Below are 16,528 nucleotides of genomic sequence, written 5' to 3'. Positions count from 1 at the left end.
GAAATGCAGGGATTCTTGTGCTCATGCCCTTTATACTAGGTTAGAGGAGTAGCAGTTATAGGACAATTCTTGATTAACTCTGTAAAATGTTACAAAGCTGTCATAAATATGTCCTTCGGTCATGACCTATTGTTCATGCATGTTTCCTCACTCATGCTGTTGCACAGGATTCCAATAGGATCCCTTAACGCAGAAGAGAAAATGCTAAACTATCCACATAGTTACAATGAGTGTACTGCCATCCCAGAAGTGGTGCTTCTGCTTATAGGGGTTAATGTTGAATATAAACTGCTGGTACACTGTAACGTTCCTAAAACCTCTTAAAATCTCTCATTTCAGACAATTCTAACATACATCATAATGGCTTGGGGTTAATGCTGATGACTTTTAGTACCAGGGTCCGGTGTTTAATTCACCAGGGATATTAACTGCAATAATTTTGCATGTTCTTCCTGTCTGCAGGATTCTCCTTCCAAAATACTCTTATAGTGATCTAGAACTAGTGTGTGGTTGCAATTATGGACATTAGATCTTCTTGCCACTATTGGAAGCAAATGATTCATAGTCCTCTGTAAAACCCTGCAAGGTATACTGATAGTAGATAAAACTAAAGCCTCGTACACATGCAACGAATTTCCGCCGACCGCTCGTCCGTCTTTTGTCCAGAGTCGTCTCTGTTGGTTGGAATGTGCTCTAGACTGCACACGAATTTTCCCGCACGACAGAATTCTACTTCAGAAGTGATGTCATGTGTTGGATTGCTTTCTATGTGTTCTTTCATCTCTGAGCATGCCCAGTCTTGCTCATAAGATTTTTTCCCATCGAAATCTGTACTGACTGCACGAAAATCGGACGTGTTTTGACGGAGGACAAAAATTTTATAGCCTGCACACCAGGATTTTTTTGGCTGAAAAGTCGGAGTCGGTTATCGAGAACACCATACTAACAAGCCGAAAATCGGCAGATCGGTCGTCGGAAGAAAATTCCCGGCAGAATTTCCACTCGTGTGTACGGGCCTTTAGACAATAAATAACATCCACAAATCTGTAGACAATGACCCAATCAGCTCATCAGTCTCACGATTGTTCTTTCCATAATGCTGGAACATAAAAATACCCGGGCTACAAAATGCAGTGCTTTCCAGGAATCTGCATGGGGCGCTACACTGCTACCATGGCCTCGCAGCCAGCTGTGCTGATTTTGATCTGATAGTCAAGAAGAATGATTCAGGGTGCGTAAGAAATGAACTCTCCATTGCATTCATGAGCACCTGCACAAAGCAGACAATTAAACAGTTTAAACATTGTTTTATTAATATATATATATATATATATATATATATATATATATATTTAGCTCAGAAATATCTTAAAGTATAACTAAAGGCAAAACTTTTTTTTTTTTTTTTTCTTTTAGAGTAGAGAGGGATTAGAACTCTTGTCAGGTTTTTATTGCTACATGTGCTCCCATTAGTGAAATGCACCCTCTCTATTTGTCCTGTTGACCTTCATCATAAGAATTGAAAGTAACGGAAAAACACTAAATTTTGGATTGACACCAGAACAGGAATAGAAGGCAAATCTTCCACTGTGAATATTAGTTCTGGTGACAGCCCTGCACTCAACTTTGGAGGGTTTTACTTTCACTTCCTGTTTTGGCTACAGGGCAGGAAGTGAAGAAAAATCTTCCCAATGGCACACGATAAAAAAAAAACAAAAACTGTTCGGAGTTATAACCCTCCCTTATGCCCCATACACACGTGCAGATTATCTGCAGACTTTTGTCTGCAGACTTACCAAAACCATATAATATGAGGTCAAACCTAAACACTTTCAATTTGTATGCAAACCGGCAGGCCCTTGCACTACATAGAAAAGGTAAGTCTGCAGACAAAAGTCTGCAGATAATCTGCACGTGTGTACGGGGCATTACTCTATCCAAAAAACAAAAAAAAAAAATTTAGATTAGAAGACTTTCTTTCTTGATGAAATGTCCACAAACCTATATATATATATATATATACAGTGGGTACGGAAAGTATTCAGACCCCCTTAAATTTTTCACTCTTTGTTATATTGCAGCCATTTGCTAAAATCATTTAAGTTCATTCTTCTTCCTCATGAATGTACACATAGCACCCCATACTGACAGAAAAACACAGAATTGTTGACATTGTTGCAGATTTATTAAAAAAGAAAAAAACTGAAATATCACATGGTCCTAAGTATTCAGACCCTTTGCTCAGTATTTAGTAGAAGCCCCCTTTTGATCTAATACAGCCAGGAGTCTTTTTGGGAAAGATGCAACAAGTCTTTCACACCTGGATTTGGGGATCCTCTGCCATTCCTCCTTGCAGATCCTCTCCAGTTCTGTCAGGTTGGATGGTAAACGTTGGTGGACAGCCATTTTTAGGTCTCTCCAGAGATGCTCAATTGGGTTTAAGTCAGGGCTCTGGCTGGGCCATTCAAGAACAGTCATGGAGTTGTTGTGAAGCCACTCCTTCGTTATTTTAGCTGTGTGCTTAAGGTCATTGTCTTGTTGGAAGGTAAACCTTCGGCCCAGTCTGAGGTCCAGAGCACTCTGGAGAAGGTTTTTGTCCAGGATATCCCTGTACTTGGCCACATTCATCTTTCCCTCGATTGCAACCAGTCGTCCTGTCCCTGCAGCTGAAAAACACCCCCACAGCATGATGCTGCCACCACCATGCTTCACTGTTGGGACTGTATTGGACAGGTGATGAGCAGTGCCTGGTTTTCTCCACACATCCCGCTTGGAATTAAGGCCAAAAAGTTCTATTTTGGTCTCATCAGACCAGAGAATCTTACTTCTCACCCTCTTGGAGTCCTTCAGGTGTTTTTTAGCAAACTCCATGCGGGCTTTCATGTGTCTTACACTGAGGAGAGGCTTCCGTCGGGCCACTCTGCCATAAAGCCCCGACTGGTGGAGGGCTGCAGTGATGGTTGACTTTCTACAACATCTCTGGAGCTCAGCCACAGTGATCTTTGGGTTCTTCTTTACCTCTCTCACCAAGGCTCTTCTCCCCCGATAGCTCACTTTGGCCAGACGGCCAGCTCTAGGAAGGGATCTGGTCGTCCCAAACGTCTTCCATTTGAGGATTATGGAGGCCACTGTGCTCTTAGGAACCTTAAGTGCAGCAGAAATCTTTTTGTAACCTTGGCCAGATCTGTGCCTTGCCACAATTCTGTCTCTGAGCTCTTTCGGCAGTTCCTTTGACCTCATGATTCTCATTTGCTCTGACATGCATTGTGATCTGGAAGGTCTTATATAGACAGGTGTGTGGCTTTCCTAATCAAGTCTAATCAGTATAATCAAACACAGCTGGACTCAAATGAAGGTGTAGAACCATCTCAAGGATGATCAGAAGAAATGGAAAGCACCTGAGTTAAATATATGAGTGTCACAGCAAAGGGTCTGAATACTTAGGACCATGTGATATTTCAGTTTTTCTTTTTTAATAAATCTGCAACAATGTCAACAATTCTGTGTTTTTCTGTCAGTATGGGGTGCTATGTGTACATTCATGAGGAAGAAGAATGAACCTAAATGATTTTAGCAAATGGCTGCAATATAACAAAGAGTGAAAAATTTAAGGGGGTCTGAATACTTTCCATATCCCACTGTATATACATATATTCTTAGATTGTAAGCTCTAACGAGCAGGGCCCTCTGATTCCTACTGTATTAAAGTGTATTGTATTTGCACTGTCTACCCTCAAGTTGTAAAGCGTTGCGTAAACTGTCGGCGCTATATAAATGCTATATAATAATAATATACACAATATATCCAAATGATTAAAATGGAACACATCACCAATAAAAGAGCACTTGTACAGGTATCAGTTCTATAACTAGACAAATTAATGTATTGTCAGTGTCCAAGCAAACAGCAATGGTTACTTAATGAAGATCCCCCCCCCCCCCTCAAAAAGCCTCAAATACCTAAAAAAGCACTACTGGTTTAAGTGTTTGCTGACTCCAATAGTTAACTTCTCTTATGGCCTGTTTAGAAATGCAATAGGCCAAGATCTGGCACATCAAAAGATTGGATTCACTGGCTCCTGTTTTTTTTTTATTAATTTTAATTTCAATGTTTATATTAATTTGTCCACCTTTGCTGATTATACTATAGATACAAAGCATTGCTCAATTAGCTTTCTACATACCGGTATGCTTATGATGTGTTTTTTGCTTTCACAACCATTTCCATGAACGGCACACGTACTGAAGCAGTATGTGAATTAGTTAGAGAAACTAAGGCAGTTTCAGTAGGGTGGGGGAATAGAGAGGATGGCCATCTTGGGAGCTGCACCTGCTCTTGTGAGACAATCTGTAACCACAAAGTATGGAACGCTGATGTGTCCCAAAAATGTGCACTACGTGTCAATGAATTTTTTTTGTTTATGGTAAAGATAGGTTTATTTTATGTATATACCATCCATAATTATTTATACGCAAGTGAATTATAATTCCATTATGTTTTAGAATATATATATGACTGTATTTATTATGTATTGTAGAGTGAAGTGTGACATGAAGAAGCAGAAAACATTCTAACATAAGCATAGATGTAGTATATGGCATATTCCACGATTGATAAATATAAAATATTTGAGCTTTATAACCCTTAGAGGGTTTTTTTATGGATTACTGTCTATGACCCATTTTAAGTGGTTTGCTAATAAAACATTTAAAAAAAATTATATATTATTCTTGTTTTCTCAGGTCTACATTTAGCGTCCATTTTTTGTCTTTTCTATACTTCTTAACTAGGTTCGAAGGACAGGCAGTGCATTATTTGTTCCAGAATTTGCTCTGGCAAAAGTCCACATTGTTTCAATGGGACCGCAAATTTGAAACCTGCTCGATCTTTTGCAAACCCAAATTTCATCCCTACCTACCTAATACTAGCCTCAAGTTAACCCCTGAATTAATACCCAATGAGACACTCAACTGGATTGACGTTGGGAGCAGCCACCGTAGCTGCTTCTAAAACATACTGCACAGAAAACTACCAGCGTCCACAGCACACCAAGAAGTATTGCTCCACTGATCAACAGCCTCAGTCACGGTATGATAAAAGGTCACATACTCATTTCTTTTACATCAATCTGAACACGTGTACATTCATTTTACCCAGGTTTTCTGGTCTTTTTTCATCCATAACTGATATATAATTATAGCATGGAAAGTTACCGCACCAAGCAGTAGAGCCAGCACTGATGGCCCAATAATCTACACTAGCCTTTCTCAACCTTTTTACTACAGAGGAACCATTGAAAACATTTTCAATTCTCAGGGAACCCCTGCTAAAATTTTTATTCAGGGTAATTGGAAAGAAAGTCCCTTGAATTGGTAATCAGTGAGAAAACATTTTCAGTAGTGGTCAGAATGACACAGATAGATTCAGCTGAAAATATTACCGGTATCATTCTGCTGGCTCTAGACCCAGAACTATGAAGGCATCATAAGGTGGTAGGTCAATTAGCCATAGCTCAAGGAACTCCTAGCAAAGTCAGGAGGAACCTTAATAAGGATTGGCTGGTCTACACCCTTTAAAATGAGTGCTCAATGGTAGCCCATATATTTCTAGCCTGGTTCACTTTAAAATAACTGAAGCTTTTATATTTTTTTCTGTATCACTCATTGCATATACAGTATTTCACAAAAGTGAGTATGCCCCTCACTTTTTTGTAAATATTTTATTATATCTTTTCATGTGACAACTTTGAAGAAATGACACTTTGCTGCAATGTAAAGTAGTGAGTGTACAGCTTTTATAACAGTGTAAATTTGCTGTCCCCTCAAAATAACAACACAGCCATTAATGTCTAAACCACTGGCAACTAAAGCGAGTACACCCCTAAGTGAAAATGTCCAAACTGGGCCCAAAGTGTCAATATTTTGTGTGGCCTGGAGTTCACCAGAGCTTCTCAGGTTGCCACTGGAGTCCTCTTCCACTCCTTCATGGCGACATCACGGAGCTGGTGGATGTTCGAGACCTTGCGCTCCTCCACCTTCCATTTGAGGATGCCCCATATTTAGGTCTGGAGACAGATTCTTTAGCAAGGCAGTGGTCATCTTGGAGGTGTGTTTGGAGTCATCATGGAATACTGCCCTGCGGCCCAGTCTCCGAAATGAGGGGATCATGCTCTGCTGCAGTATTTCACAGTACATGTTGGCATTCATGGTTCCCTCTATGAACTGTAGCTCACAGTGCCAGCAGCATTCATGTAGACCCAGACCATGACACTCCCACCACCATGCTTGACTATAGGCAAGACACACTTGTCTTTGTACTCCTCACCTGGTTGCGGCCACACACACTTGACACCATCTGAACCAAATAAGTTTATCTTGGTCTCACCAGACCACAGGACATGGTTCCAGTAATCCATGTCCTTGGTCTGCTTGTCTTCAGCAGACTGTTTGCAGGCTCTCTTGTGCATCATCTTTAAAAGAAGCTTCCTTCTTGGATTACAGCCATGCAAACCCATTTGATGCAGTGTGCAGCGTATGGTCTGAGCACTGACAGGCTGACCCCCCACCCCTTCAACCTCTGCAGCAATTCTGGCAGCACTCATACGCAGTGGCGGCTGGTGCTCAAAATTTTTGGGGGGGCCCAAAAAGAAAAATATAATGGGTATTGCTTCGCGGCAAAAAACGCGGTAAAGAAATTGCATGACTTTGAGGTCATGGTACAGGCATGGCACAGGTGATGGTATAGGCATGGCACATGTGATGGTATAGGCATGGCACAGGTGATGGCACAGGTGATGGCATAGGCATGGCACAGGTGATGGCATAGGCATGGCACAGGTGATGGCATAGACATGGCACAGGTGATGGCACAGGTGATGGCATAGACATGGCACAGGTGATGGCATAGACATGGCACAGGTGATGGCATAGGCATGGCACAGGTAATGGCATAGGCATGGCATAGGGATGGCACAGTTGATGGCATAGGCATGGCATAGGGATGGCACAGGCCGGCTTCAATCACTTACCTTCTGACGGCGGCGGGATGGCGGGATTCCGGGAACCGAGACGAGCAGCGCAGTGGATGTCCTCCTCTTCACTCTTCACTCTTCAGTCCCGGTCTGGGCGGCGGGAAGGAGATGGGCGGTGACAGTGCGTGACTGACGCACGCACCGGCACCGCCCCCATTGCGAGTCAGCGATGTCCTGGATGATTGGTCCAGGCTGGAGACTGGACCAATCACAGCCAGGATATCACGAAGGTGGGGGTGGCTCAGCGCCATTTGCTGCGCCCAGGTTACGCCCCCAGAAGGCCACCAATCGGCGCCTCTTCTGGGTCGTAAACCCCACCCCCCCCCCCATATCCACCAGGCCGAGCGCACAGGCCTGCGAACCCAATTGTTTTTTTTTTTTCAAAACTTTATTATTTTTTGTCATTTTTTTTTTCCTTTTTTTTTTTTTTTTTTTTAGGGGGGGGGCAGCGCTCCGGCGCCCCCTATGCACGGGCCGCCACTGCTCATACGTCTATTTCCCAAAGACAACCCCTGGATATGACGCTGAGCACATGCACTCAACTTCTTTGGTCAACCACGGCACGGTCTGTTCTGAGTGGAAGCTGTTCTGTTAAACCGCTGTATGGTCTTCTTGGCCACCATGCTGCAGCTCAGTTTCAGGGTCTTTGCAATCTTCTAATAGCCTAGGCCATCTTGATGTAGAGCAACAATTCTTTTTTTTCAGATCCTCAGAGAGTTCTTTGCCATGAGGTGTCATGTTGAACTTCCAGTGACCAGTATGAGAGAGTGAGAAGGATAACACCAAATTTAACACACCTGCCCCCATTCACACCTAAGACCTTGTAACACTAACGATTCACATGACACCGGGGAGGGAAAATTACTAATTTGGCCCAATTTGGACATTATCACTTAGGAGTGTACTCACTTTTGTTGCCAGCAGTTTAGACATTAATGGCTGTGTGTTATTTTGAGGGAACAGCAAATTTAAAATTTACACTGTTATCAAGCCGTACACTCACTACTTTACATTAAAACAAAGTGTAATTTCTTCAGTGTTGTCACATGAAAAGATAAAATATTTACAAAAATGTGAGGGGTGTACTCACTTTTGTGAGATATTGTACATACATACAGTTAAGTTAAGCATTAAAGTGGAAGTTGTTTTTTAATCAAATAGCGGACAGGCAGGGTATTCATGACAGAAGTGACCCTATTGGTCTCTTCTGCCATAAATGCATATTTCTGCCTGTCAGCTGTCATGTTCACTGAGCTGCGCATTTACGGCCCTGATCGGCGCCTCAATGATGTGACTCCCGTACGTAAGCACAGGAGTGGCATCATCGCAGCCTGGCCCATCAAGTAGCCAAAGGCCAGGGACCCGGAAGGAAAACCGGGCGAAGATGGAAGTGCTGGGGGCCTGATATGGTGTCCTCCAGTGCAACGCTGGGACTAATCTATGACAGGTAAATCTGCCATAATGTACTAATATGCTATGCATACTAGTACATTATGGAATGAAACCCACCTGGGGGGCCTTAAAAAAAAAAAAATAAAACAACATTTTAGCGGACTTCACTTCCGCTTGAAGTTATTTGTGTTTTTTGGAAGCATTTTGTCCTTTATAAAATAAGGATTCACTTGGGACCTTTTACAGTAATGCGATCTATAGATCTAGAAAAAAGTTAACTATATATAAATAAATAATACACACACACACACACACACAATCATACTGTTTATATGGATTTGTCTTTATCTATAACATTACCATGTTTGTTTTTGGATTATTTTTGTTGAAAGAATGTATAGATTTAAACATCATGGATTGATTTGGTATGGATATAAAAGTTTTTGTTGGTATAACGTGGTTTTAGTTTTGGCGTTTGAACTACATTACATACAGTTCAGTTCCATCATGCATTTACAGCTGGATTTCAGATTTTTTTTTCCTTTCTGTAAAGCATTAGAAATTATACGTGTCACTGCAGATAGTACACATGGTTGCTCTGATGCTGAAAAATTTGCAATAGAGAAGTGAAACAACCAGGTGTGTATGCGCTGGTCCGATGGGCTCAGTGTCCCTCCCTGACATCACACACTGAACATTTTTTTACATTTATTTCATAAAGTTATTAATTAGAACAATAAAAAAAAAAATTATATTATATATATATATATATATATATATATATATATACATACACACACACACACACACACACATATATACACACATACATACATACATACATATATATACATACATACATACACACACACAAAAAACAAAAACCTGAATATATACACAAATAAATAAATTTTAGTATTTTAAAAAGCAGTCTTTATTATACTATTAAACTGTTTTAGTTGAGGGAGCCATGCATAAAAAAAAAAAAAAAAAAAGTCATTAGTTAAAGGGAGGTCTATGGTCACAGAGCACACATCCATTTTAGAACATTAAGAGTGTAAAAACAATACAAACAATAAATTATGGACAATCCAATAAAAGCCTACTTGAAAAATCTCCTTTCATGATGTGAGTTCTGCCTGTCTGCTGACCATCTCTTTCCACAACTTCCTGGATTTCCTGCATACTTTGCAGCTTTTCCTCTGCCGTTTACTTTCATTTCCTAAGGACTACATGTCCCATGGTACCTGGCTGCCTGCAAGCAGTGATTCCTGTAATGACTCCCATCCTCTCAGCACCTCTGTATATCAGAAGGCAGGCTTTGTGAAATGTGTCACACAGCAGTGTCTACTCACAGGACATAGTGACTACGTGTCACAGAATTCAAGAAGTAAATGTGTGAGGATCTTCACAAAGTATGAGGATGTGTGAGGATCTTCACAAAGTAACTTTACACACCTAAAGATTGCACAAATCAATAGGAGTAGACTAGAAATATTTGAAAAACAATGTGGAAATACATATTCTAGAATTTATGCTTTGCAACAAGAGTTTGGGCATGGTTATTAAAAAATAAACACATTTGTACCTATTGTGATCATACATGGTTTGGGAAATATTCTGTATTATTGCTGCTTACCTCATGCAGCTGTAAAATAACCATTGTAAACAGAATTGTTACTATTTTTTCCATTTTACATGCCTGACACTTGCTCCATTGGTTGTGTTTTATATTATCTGGTAACATGAGTTTTCTGAACATTTAGTCTCATTGATACAGGCACAGTTGGAAATAACCTGAAGGAAAAAGTACATTTGTCATGTTTACCAGGCTTACTTCAATGGGGTTTGCAAGTAAGCATATTAGACAGGCTATCCCAGACTACCTACTGCCTGGCCAGGATCAAGCTCTTCCTAAAAGTTATCAAAGGTGTCCAGTCCAATGGGCAAGATTTTCCATGATCGGAATGTGCCCTGAGCTTTTTTCCAGCGGGTCATGCCCCGCTGAGGTCCGGAAGAAGGCTACCATGCAGGGATTCATGTGCTTAAGCCCCTTATACTGCCTGACTGGCTTTGTTTAACCTCTTGCCACCAACGTAACACATGTGTGCAGCATCAAAGAGGGGGTTCTTTAATGCTCCATAGGGGTTTCTAAGCGGAGAGCATGATCAGACAGCACTTGGCAGGTTCCTGATCATGTGACCACTTTGACAGCCAATCACAGTGTGAGGGGATAAGAAACGCTGCACACCACTAGCTCAACAGGGGAGAGGTATGTGGCACTACAAGTGGTTATAGGGTATTGTGACCCAATCACAGTGGTCACATGATTGGGAAGTCTGTCCAGCTACCCCCCCCCCCCCCACCCTGGGTGCCAAGTCTCACTCAAAGTGATTGTAAAGTCCCGTGTGTTTTTTTTTTTTTTTTTTTTTTAATGAAAAACATGTTCTACTTACCTGCCAAACAGAGGGAAGAGGGAAATATAAGATTGTCCTGACAGTCAAGCAGGGTGCTGGTTAGATCCGCAATCCCAACAGCTTCACAATTAAGAAGTAGGCAACCGCACACCGACTTGAAAGTTGAAAATGATAAACATTTATTAAAGTCCAAAGAGTCCACAGTGACAAAAAGAGACCGGGGACAAATACAGTTGACGCGTTTCACGAAATTATATTTGCTTAGTCATAACCGTCACTTACCTGCCCTGTGTAATGGTTTTGCACAGGGCAGCCCAGATTCTCCTCATCCCGGGACCCTCCCTCCTGTCAAGTTCCCCCACAGCAAGCATTTTGCTATGGGTACACCCGAGCTGAGCTGCAGCTCCATGTGTCCATTGAGACACAAAGCTTCCATTTGGCCCCACCCCCTCTATCTCCTGATTGTCTCACTGACTTTGACAGTAGCAGGAGACAAAGGCACCGCTGTTGTGTCTCAGCCAATAAGGAGGGAGAGTCCCGGGTGGCCAAGGGACTCGTGGACATCACTGGACAGAGGGGGCTCAAGTATTAGGGGGTGCTGGGGCGGCATTAGGAATAAAAACCTTCTGACTTTACAACTCCTTTAAAGGGACATCAGGACTACGAGTTAAGGGGTTAAAGGAGTGTAACAAACCTGCCATAATTAGGTCCTTTAGTCATTACCCAAAGATTAAGCACATTCACATTCTCCATTGGTGCAGAGATCAGGATTCCAATTTGATCCCCGGCATTCAGGAAAAAAAGCAGCTGGCCATCCACATAGCCACAAGGAGTATATTGCCTCTTAAAAAAAAAAAAAGTGTGTTTGTTGCATCCCGAAGACACACGAGTCAGAACTGAAGAGAAAAATGTTAAATGTAAATTTCTTACATGGATTAGGACCATAGAGCAAAGTTCAGATTGTAAAATCGGTGATAAACTGGTACAATGCTACAATCTATCCTAAAACTCATTAAAAATGTATCATCACAGTCAATTCCACTATATTGCACAATGGCTTTGTGGTTAGCACTGATGTCTTCTAGTACTGGGGTCCTAGATTTAAATCTACAGTAATAATACCTGCATAGAGTTTGTATGTTTACCCTTACTCTTGCTACAAATTAATAAAAAAAATATTCAGTGTTCTTTGAACAGATATAATCCAATAATTAAGATAGAATATAGTAATACACATCCATAAAACTGTAGCCAATGATCAGATCTGCTCATCAGTCTCAAGTTGCTTCTTTCCATACTCCTAAAACATAAAAATACCTTAGCTGCAGGAACTTCTGGGAATCTGCAGGGGGCGCTATGCTGCTACTTGGTTGATTTTGATCCAATAGTTAAGTCAGTGATTCACGGTGTATAAAACTGGCCATATGCTTTTTAGCCTCGAAGGCTGAACAAGAAAACTCTTTGGATTCCTCCATCCATTTCAAATGGTGTGGATAGAGGAATCCAAAGGATTATCCCCGTCTGGCTATTGTATTCTGAATGCCGGCACCCGCGGCTATCAGAATACAAAAACAGTGGCTGCATCTGATTTCATCATTGTCTGGCAAAAAAAAGGCCCTCCTTTGGATCTTCAGATTGAGGGTCGTCAGGCGAGAAGGCCAATGACTCGAATTTTAGCAGGCTCATCAGGAATTGGTCAAAATTAACTCCCTGTATAGTCCCTCTGAAATTAACGCATAAGTGACCGCATGCTCTATAAAATGATTTCACAAAACACACATTTAATTGATTTCGAATTTTTATTCATGTATATATGTTTAATTCAGAAACGTCTTAAATTGCATTGATAAAAGAATATCAGGAAACAAGCAAACATTCTCTAGTGGTCTTGTGGTATTGATAAACACATTTGTTTTCAGAGACTGAGGTTTACAGGGGTTCCCAAATTCCATCAAAACTTCCCAATGCTGCTTCTGACCTTTCCTTGGAATAATATGGACAGGTTACACTGTCAGCTCCCACACTTGACCAAAAAATACAATTTGTAATTTTATGCATAGCAAGTCTAAAATCACAACAATAAATAGGATTGTTGGGGTACGACTTATACACAAGTGCTATTGCAGGAATAACTAGCCCATAAGGACTCCTACATATGAAAAAAATAAAATAAACCTCAATGTATTCACAAACCGAGATCCCAACCAAATATTGATGTTGCCAGCCTGCTCCAAGTCCATTATACAAGATATATTCGCATCTTCATTTTGGTTCCATGACTAATGACTAGTTGTTTCGCTTCCCATGCAAACACTGCTTCCTCAGGAGTACTACAGAGGTCTATCTAAAATGATCTCATTTAGGTTACATATAATAGTCACTTATACATGGGATGTGTCACAATGTGACCATACAATCCCCGATGAACAAATGTTGGGGCAACAGGAGGAGAAGGAGGAGAAGAGATCACATGACCTTGCTTGCGTCATCTAAAAAGATACAAATATAGCCCACTATCATCGATTACATGAGGCCCTATGGGGACTTTAGAGTCAGGTGCTATATTGGGGGGCTTATGACTGTCACCAGGGAATTACATTTGAATGTTCGGTTTGGTGCAACTGTGGGATACATCAGCAGCTTATGCTATCCTTAATTCCTAAAGGGTTGGCAACTTATTGGCTCCAGTTAAAGGACATGATTGGGTCAACAGCTGTAGCATATATTGGGCTGCTAGCAAGGCAAACATAGAATGTTACTGTATGACCATTGCATAGTTCAATCTGTATTGCAGTTGATATATGGGGGCGTGGTACTCCTTAAAGCTACTCTTATCAGGATTATCATGGCATGTGGGATTAGGATATACACTAAATGTTCCCAAATGTATTTCTTCTTGTAGCCAATCCCTAAGAGGAGCGCCTGAGCATTTTGTTAATATTTGACCTCAGCTTCATGGAGTATCTGTAGTGTCGTCCAGGTAAGGCCACTCAAAGCAAATATAGTCAGTCAATGTCGATCTATAAGTGAAATACAGTGGAGTTTTGGCTGAAATGCGAGACTGGCTATATTTACTTTTTTTTTTTTTTTTTTTTTTTAGGGGCTACAACAGGGTTCTGTGATCTCTTTTCCTTTTGTTCACCCCTGGGGGAATATATGGCCATGCTCTGACACAGCCCAGGAATGAGTGTCTATTGTATGTAAGGAACAATTCTTCTTTTTGAATATGTATATATAGAGTTGGGTTATACTATGTCACAACTTATATGTGTATGCATTATAAACAGACCTGTTATAGTACACTGGAGAAAGCAGAATTTGCCATAGGCTGGGAAATACATGAAGTCATCCATCTACTGTGGAACCAGCACGAAAACATAAGACTCCAATAATAGACTTGGAGAAATTAAGCTAGCAATATAAAATATCTGGGTTGTGAATACATTAAAGGTTTATTATGTTTTTTTAACTTATGCATGAGTGCTGATGGGCCATTTTATGTAAAATAAACATTTTTAATAATACATTTGTGTAAAAGAATAGTACTTCAAAAGTCTGATCCATTATTGTAATTTAAACTTTACCTACAGGTATTTGCAGATGTGGTACCAGGATCAATGCCACCATCTATGTTACAATGGTGACAATTCCCATCCATAGCATCACCTACAGTTGAAAATTCTACTGCGTATTATCTTGTATGCGGCAGTGTATATCAATGGTGATGGAAGGATAGAATAGTCCAGGACATGCCCCCACTGACGTCACTTCTTCTTGAAAACTTTAATAAAAGTCAAAAATAGCACACGATATGCCCCTGCTTGGGAATTGCCTCTCTGAAGTGTTTCACCCCGATGGGCTTAATCATAAAGATGTCTACAGTTAAGCCCACTGGGGTTAAGCACATGAGTGGGGTGGTTTCCAAGCGGGGGGACACTTTTGTTTACCATTTTTGGTTCAAGTTTGTTTGTTATGAAAATTTATTCTTGGTATTATTAGCAGCATTGATGTGCTTCTTCATCAGCACCCAAAGCATCTACAGATGAGAAGCAGCTTGGACTTTGGGGTAGTGCCACTCAATTTGGATCATCTAACAGCGATTGAAGGATAGTAAAATTTTTAAAAGGCAATCTTTCACCAGCTTGGGGCCCTTTTTGAAGAAACATGCGCATAGTCCACACAGCTCTCCTGTAAAGTATAGTGGGATATTTCCCAATATGTACAGTGTACAATAACAGAAGCAAGATTATGAAGATAAAAAGGCTTCCAGTACCGTATAACAAAAGCAGCAACATAAGAGAGACTGCATTGAATAAATGAGCGAGGTGTAGCACATTTATAAAGCACCAATCCCATCTGTTACACCTACGTAAGCGATTTTTCTCAATTTTCCTGGACTATAACGTTTACCCTTGTGGCACTGCAAACTCTTACAAGCTGCCATGAATTCTCTCTGTTCTGTTGGGGGTGGGGGGGGGTGCAATATCTCACCACTAGGGTCCCCAAGGGGTTTCATAAGTCAGCAAGGCATTGAGTCCCATTCCAAAATGGAATTCTGCTTTACCCGATAACATAGTACTAACATATTAACCTGATGCTCCATCCAAGAGCTGCTACTTGAACGTGGCAAAAAGCAGATGCAATTTTGGCCACAGGTGCAAGTCAAATCTTTGGTAATGAACCAGCAAAAAACGTACATGGCACCAAAGTAAATATAAAAATAAGCAGAATATCACAGTAAACAAAATATATTTTCTATGTGGCAGCATCAAGCTTTATACAGGACTTTATACAGGATTTATTTGGACGGCAACAAAAATAGCAGAGAGGAAGAACAGCTATTTATGAACTTGCAAAACAACATGTGATCATCCGCTTCCTCAAGTGGGTTGCACAGTGAACGGTCATCTCTGGCAAATTATCTCTACTTACTTATATGGCATTATTGAGAATTACAACACACTGTCTTTAACCATTTGAATGTCCATGCACGGGAGGCAACTATGGATCCTCACAGGTCATTTGCAGGTTACAGAGGGTGCAACCATGTTGGGACTTATGCCATGCACAGTAAAAAAAAATTGGGGCTAAGGTATAAAAAGTGTGCTCTAGGAATATTTTTTTTTGCCCATAGCAACCAGAAAGATTCCTTTCTAGTGGTTGGTAAAAGAAACATGGCTACCAATTGGCCATATCCGCCATCTGGCTGGTACAGCTAGAAGAGCTGTCCTTCAAAAACACATAGCACACTCCATGACCGTTCAAGCCTTGTTCACTAAAAAATATTTTTGTGATTCACACTGGACATGGGCAGCCCTATTCATCAAAGTACCCAAAGCAAGAATTGACTGTGTTGCCCAGAGCAGCCACAGCAATGAAGGAATGAAAGGAAATATAGGCAACCCATACAAAATGGGTACTTTTAATATTGTGCTGATTTAATAAAATGGGACAAAGAACAATGGGGGACAGTTATTGATTCTGTTGCTATGCAGATTAAGCAACATATTGAGTCATACATTCCTCCCTCGGCTGCTTCAAAAGTAGAGCTGCAACAGCATTAAACTTGGTCCTGAACAAGTCTTACTTGTGCGCCCATTTAGAGCAGCCATTCTCAACTAGGGTTTCATGGAACCATAGAATTCCTGCAGAGGTTGCTAGGGGTTCCTTGAACTAAGGCTGCTTGAC

The sequence above is a fragment of the Pelophylax lessonae genome, assembly GCF_965119305.1.
Source record: "Pelophylax lessonae genome assembly, chromosome: 1".
NCBI classification, from domain to species: Eukaryota; Metazoa; Chordata; class Amphibia; order Anura; family Ranidae; genus Pelophylax; species Pelophylax lessonae.
Note: the sequence above shows the minus strand (reverse complement) of the source record.